Here is a 7,474-nt window from a genome sequence, read left to right on the forward strand (position 1 = left end):
CCAGGGTTCTCCTGAAATAGTCCGGCTGAGTCACTGGAACCGGAATAACCGCCTCCCTCCCTCCCTCCGCTCCGCTCCGCATCCCAGTGTTCCGCCCTGATCAACAGGCCGGGCACCATTTCTTCAAGTTCGGCTTCTGTGCAGATAGAAGCGGTGAATATGTGGCTGCTACCGCTGATCAGAGCACATTCTGAGAATTTCAGTCGCTGTGGCTGATAGGCCCATTGAAAGTCTTCACAGAGCTGCTCACATTAAGGACTAGTAGCCTGAGTTGGAGTTAAGAAAAATAGATGTAACGAAATAACACACACACACACACATGCACACACATACACACATATGCACATACATACATATATAGACATACATATATAGACATATATGTATGTATGTGTATATATACATATATATGTATGTATGTGTATATATATAACTCAGGAGAAAACAACCAAAGTCTTTTTCCTTGTAAGACAAGGTCGGTAAGTTTAAAAAATTTGGTAAAGAAAATTAAGTTTTTTGGGTACACTAGATCCTTAGAATTTCCAATGTGTATTTAATGTCATATCTTCATAGTAATTGTTGGCTTTTTAATATATCATGAATATTTCCTTTTAGTTTAATCATAGCAACAGATTACAATGCTTAGGGCTGCTGAAGTAAGCATGTATTTTTTGAAATTCGTATCATGGGGTTCAAGTATAAAGCTGGTTTATTTCAACGATTAGATGCAGACACTGTAATTCTAAAGGAGCATACGGCTCTGGCTTAATGGTGGTAAATTTTGTCTAAGGATCGCTCTGTTGCAGTGCTCACCTGGATGAAAGAGGGTTGGCTGCCTCTAAATCCAGTGCGGTCGGGAGGGTAACATGCCCATCAGTTGGTTACATTTTATGTGACAGGGGCTCGGTGTTAATACAAAGAAGCCCTCTGCATTGACCAAAGAGCCTTGGTTATAGATTAATGTAGGGTGGAAATATTTAATTTTAGAGATATTTACTTACAGGTTGCATTTACCTGAACTTTTCTTTGAGATTGCATTCTTTAACAAACTTGGAAATTGGTTTCTATATGAACTTTATCCCAAAACACCAAGCAAGTCAAACATTACTAAAAGTTACTAGACCTGTGGTATTGTGGTTAAAGGAAATGGTTATGATGGTTTTCAGAAGAGGAAGTGAGAGTAACATCAAAAGTGATTTGGGTACTTGGGCAAAATACCTTTTTTTGTTAAAGCATTCATTACACATTTTTATAGTATAAATACACCCTAGCTTTACATATCCCACTTTCATAAGTTAAATAAGATTAAACTAAATTCTAGGCATTTCAATTTTTATAATTTCAGTTAACTGCTTTTTCTCAAAAGCGTATTTTCTTTCACTTCCTGTTTTGAGAAACTTCAGGCTCTTGTATTATTGAACTGGTAAAATTTAAGATGAGTTGAATATAATCATTATATCCAAGTGTCAGATATTTTGAGTTACTGAAATGTTATATATTTCAGTACTTAACATTTATAGTTTGTTGAAAAATATTTTGTCTGCCTTGTCTGATTGTGAGTTCCCTCTGGGCAGGGACAGTGTTACTCATTTTCTAATTACTAGTACTCTGGGATTTATCAGGTCCATGAGACCTTCAAGGCCTTGTTGAAATGAACGACTACAATATCTGATATATGTGTATATATGTGTGAGTGTGTGTATATATGCATATATAATCTTTCTCTAGTTTTAATAAATTTGGGTTTGCACTCATGTAATTTTGCATACAGATACATCAGATAGATTTTGAATCTTTCAGCTGTAGATGTGTCTATAAGACTGGCTAAGGATTGAAACATTTGTTCAAAAATCTTGCCAAAAAAAAAAAAAAAAGAGTAAGATCTGTTCACCATGTGTTTATAAGGCTCATGCTTTCTGCATTTTTATGACAGTGTAAACCACATTATCGTTTCAATCTCAGTCTCTTACAGTCCTCAAAAAAACCTTCCACCATATAATACATGTCTGCCAATCAGTTATATTTTTATTAATGCGTGTGTGCATTAGATTGTCTGTCAGATCTGATTACTTTGCTCTGTTTGCAAGTGTGCAATGGAAATATTTTAGTGAGCATATGAAAAATACTTCAGTGACCTATAATCAAGAATGTGCTTTAATGCTCATTAGGGGGAATGTAATATGGTTACTGAAAAATGTTTCCCATATTAAAAAAAATTCATCAGTTGTGAAATTTTTGAGATCTTAATATGTACTGGTTATGGAAATTTTAGAGAACTTGTCTAATCGGGGATGTAGGAACATATAAAGGAGGATTTTAGGGAAAAGACATGAAAGTGGTAGGTACTTTAACATTTAAATTTATTTTTTCTGAATTCCTTAAAGTTTTGTTTTTTATTTTTATTATTATTTTTGTTTGTTTGTTTTTATTGATTTCTGAGAGGAAGGGACAGGGATAGAGAGGTAGAAACATCAGTGATGAGAGGAAACCATGAATCGGCTGCCTCCTGCACGCCCCACACTGGGGATGGAGCCTGCAACCCAGGCATGTGCCCCTGGCCAGAATCGAACCTGGGACACTTTAGTCCGCAGGCTGGCGCTCTATCCACTGAGCCAGACCAGCTAGGGCTAAAGTTTTATTTTTTATTAAAAATATGTCTTCCCTTTTCCACATCTAATAATACCACTCACTTATGTAGTGATTTTTCATATTTTTCAGGCTACTTTTATATCTCAATGTGGCATGGCAGGCAGTTTGTTGATGGGTGGTAGAGTACTGGACCAGAGCTTAGGAGATCAGCATTCCAATATTCGGTCTGTCACTGTGTTCTGTAACATTGAGTAGGTGTCGTGACTTCCCTGCGCTTCATTTCTCCTCATCTATGAAATGGGAGAAAAATAACTGTAAAAGGAATGCTAAAGTCGATTCCAGCTCTGATAATGTTATCTTTACAAATTCATTGCCAAGTAGCAGGGTAGAAGTTATGGCTCATTTTAGATAGTAACTTGAGCTCTAAGTTTAGTTTTCTGTAATAAGGGATGGTAATGCTCTGCCTACTTCACTGGATTGTTTGTGAAGATAAAAGACTAACAATGTGAAAATTGTTTAATAAAATGTCTAGGAGTGTAAGGTAGCACTTATTTAGAAGTCTCAGCAATCTTTTGAGCAACATGTTTTTCTGAAATTTTACCATTAAACACATTCCCAAATCCCAAAAGAAAACTTTTTTTTTTTGCTGAGTTTAAAAAACATTGTTTTGTTATTGTCTACTCTTTCTTGTTTTTTCTGTCTCTTTTTCTACATCACCAACATGAACTTGATAACTCTGTACCAAAAAGGTCTCAGTTAATACTTGCATTTTTTTGCTCTCGTTAAATTATTACCTCACTCTATAAAGGACGGAAAAGACCCATCCCAACTTTTTAAAAAATGAAATATTTTTGCAGATTTCAACACATTTACTTTTTTTTTTCTCGCTTAGAGCAACATTTTTTCCCCACAGCCCTTTTCCCATGATTATGGATAAATTTATTTTATGGGGGGAAAATCAATAGAATAGCAGTGTAAAAGTGAAAGTTCTTGGCTGGTTTCTTCTTATCTAATGGAGGAAAAAAAGATGCATGTGATGCAGGGCAAGGTGAAAGGAGGGTGGCCAGCTTCAGCCCTCCCTTTCACTGTTATGTTTTCTTTTCATAAGATTTTTTTCTTCCAGTAGTATTTCATTATCAAGAGCCTTAAACATGTTTAGAATAAAATGTTATCCCTCCATAAATCTGAATTTAAATTATATATTATTTATTTAAACAACAAATCCTATTATGTCTGTTTGTAACTTTATTTTTAAGGAAGTGCTTGTAAAAATGAAGATTTGATCATTGTTATTCTGGATGGTAGGCTAAGGAGATAAAGATCACTGAAAAACACTTAAGAAAAAAATTATTTTTAGTTTTTTGAAGTGGCAATGACTTGTGTTTTCTTTGTGGAATTGTTAAATAACTTAAATACTAAAAATTTTAAAATAATTGCAAAAGTAGCATGTTTATTAAAAAAAACTCAAACAGAACAGAAACATGTGACTTCAAAAATTCTGTCTGCCTATCCCTTTTAAAAATAAGCCATATATACTTGTACCCTTTTTTGTATAATTGCTAACATGTGCATGAGTACTTTGTTACATTATGATTAAATTAAGCTCTTTACAAAAATAAAATTTAAAAAGAAGCATGGTGCAGTTTACATAGAAATGAAATTAGGGTCCTAATCTTTTGCTTGTATATTTACATTTTAAGAATATTAAAGGAATGGACATATTTAGCTAGCTACATCCAGTATGTTAAAAATGAGGCCCAGATGACAAAGTTTGTCAGTGTTGAAAGTTCTTGTCCTTACTGGTTAGGATGACTGAAAATCTAATTCATATTCTTGTTTGATGATTTACTAGCAATGTTAGTATTAAGTAAAATTCCAGTAATAATTTGGGGTCAGGTTTAGCAGATGTACATTTTGTATGTTACCCGAATTAAGTAGTTCTATCTCTTAAAAACACACACACACACACACAAAACTTTATTTTTTAGAGAGAAGAAGGGGATAGAGACATAGAACATGGATGAGATGCACGCTCCCTACTGGGGATAGAGCCCCTAACCTGGGTATTTGCCCTGACCAGGAATTGAACTGGTGACATCTTGGTCCCTGGGTGGATGCTCAACCACTGAGCCACGCTGGCTTGGCAAGTTTCCTCTCTTTATGTCCAGTAAAAATAATGTGTAATTAAAGTAATGCCAGATGCCATTTATTGAGGCCTTATTATATGCTAAGTATTTTGATTTTTAAAAATTTGTCCTTATATCTGTGATGTAAGTATATATAAAGCCATTGAATTTGCAGCAGTTAAGTAATCTACTCAATTCTTACTCTAGAAAATAAGAATTTGGATTGGCACCTTTATTTCTTGGCCCCTGAATCTGAGCTCTAAATTATTTTTACCATTTGATTTATAGTCACTAGTGTAATTTTTGTGGGAGATAAAAAATTTTGAAGACTCAATAGCCTTAAAGAAAATAAGTAATTATATAACAGAAATAACTGTTTTCTTTACTGTAGACTACATTTGTATGAACTTCATATGGATTTGTATGCAAAAAACCATTAAGTTTATACTATCAGTAGAGTGATTATTTTACTGATTTTTAGAGAGAGGAAGGAAAGGGGGGGAGGAGTGAGGAAAGAGAGAGAGAGAGAGAGAGAGAGAGAGAGAGCGCGAGCGCCTGCATCCGAAAGAGAATGAGAAACATCCATTTGTTGTCTTATTTATGTATGCATTCATTGGTTGATTCTCCTGACTGGAGATCCAAAACCTCAACCTTTATGTGTTGGACGGATGCTCTAACCAACTGAACTACCTGGGTAGGGCCAGAGTGATTATGAATGTAGACTTCTGTTTAGCCTTGTAATGTATACAATGAAAAATAGTTTAGCATTAGGAATTTTAAAATTCAATTTATTCAAAAATTTTGAGGACATTTTTATTTTATTTTATTTTTTTAAAAAATATATTTTATTGATTTTTTACAGAGAGGAAGATAGTTACATCAATGATGAGAATCATTGCACATCTCCTGCTGGGGATGTGCCCGCAACCCAGGTACATGCCCTTGACCGGAATCGAACCCGGGACCTTTCAGTCCGCAGGCCGACGCTCTATCCACTGAGCCAAACCGGTTCTGGCAAGGACATTTATTTTATATTTACTTTTCACATTTATACATTTTTCTTTGTAATGATTATTCCTGAAGTTTATCCCTGATATTTTAAAATATGAAAACTGAAAGGATTAACCATACAAATAATACTAAAGAAAATACGTATAAAGCAGTACATACATATAAAGAGTACATATAAAGCAGAAAGGAAGGTGTAAACTAAAAGTAGCATTAATCTTCCTAACTATAAGGATACGTGCAGTCATTTCCTCACTTGGAGATGTTTCTTTTTACCTGCAAATTTCAGACATACTTTTTTCATTGTACATTTTGAATTCTAGTCAAATGGTAATAATTTCATGTTGAAAAACCCTGCAATGTGAAATAAAAGACATGTAGTTCTTTTCTTTCTGTTTTGGACTTTACAGAATTAGTAATACTCCTTTCTAGTCCCTGGATGTGTTTTTTTGTTGTTGACTGGTTTTAATATTGCCTTTATTGGTAAATGTAGTAAAATCTTCATTTTGATCCTATTAGGAATTTGCAATACTTATATTTAGACTTTGGTAAGTTGTTTACTTAATTTGACAGTGATGAGAAAATCTAATCATTTCTTCACACAATATTGTACCAAAGTGTTTTAGTTAAATAAGTTAACAAATTTCATAAGCTTTTGAATTGTTAGTTTGTAAGTAGAGTGTATATGTGCTAGTTTCAAAGGAAGCTCTTGTTTTAAGTAAAAGAACCTGTACTGGAAAATACTTAATTCTGATTGCATAGTTGCTTATTGTAGATACTGAACAGTAATAAAACTACATCTTTAAAACTATTTTATAAGTCAGATAAGCTATTTCAATTAATTCCAAAGGTTGAGGGTTTTCTTTTAGTTCATCCATTTATTCTTCATTTATTGAATGTCTTTCTGAATACAGGGAAACATACTTTAAAATACAGCTTTCAATGCCAAGAAGTCCCTATCTTAGTGAAGTGTGTAAGTGTGGTTGTGGGAGTCTTGAGAAGGGAGTTAAAAATTCCAGTCTGGGGGAGATGGAAGGAAAAGATAGTTATATTTGAGTTACTTTTGATGTATGAATGCAAGCTTCAGCTAGGTAACTCCTTGTAGCCAATTATTATTTAAGATTCCAGAGCTTTTACTCAGTAGAATATATAGATACAAAATACCCAAGGTTATTAAATATCTTATTAATGTCTAATGTCCTCCTTGTAGGCATAAGACCTCTAAACTTCATATCATTTTCCATACTTGCAGTACATTCTGTGGGTTGAGAGAGCTAGATTCTATATAAATTTTTAAAATTTTGGACAAGTTATTTAACTTTTTGGATTAAAATTTTTTTATTTTAAATTGAGACCAGTGATTGTCAGGGATATACAATATAATAATTTTGGAAGGTTTTAAAACATACACATACTTAGATCTTTTTATTTATTTCTTTAAAGTATATTTTTATTGATTTCAGAAAGGAAGGGAGAGGGAGAGAGAAACATCAATGATGAGAGAGAATTATTGATCGGTTGTCTCCTGCACTCCCCACACCAGGGATCGGGCTCACAACCCAGGTATGTGCCCTGACTGGGAATTGAACCTTGACCTCCTGATTCAAAGGACAATGCTCAACCACTGAGCCATGCTGCCTGGGCACATACCTAGATCTTGACCCAAACTTACTGATTAAGAAAAAGCTCCTGAAGTGGTGCTGATGTTATAAACCATTAAAATAAGTAAACTGTAAGTTATTAATACCTCA

This window comes from Myotis davidii, unplaced genomic scaffold (genome assembly GCF_000327345.1).
Source record: "Myotis davidii unplaced genomic scaffold, ASM32734v1 scaffold370, whole genome shotgun sequence".
In the NCBI taxonomy this organism is placed as follows: Eukaryota; Metazoa; Chordata; class Mammalia; order Chiroptera; family Vespertilionidae; genus Myotis; species Myotis davidii.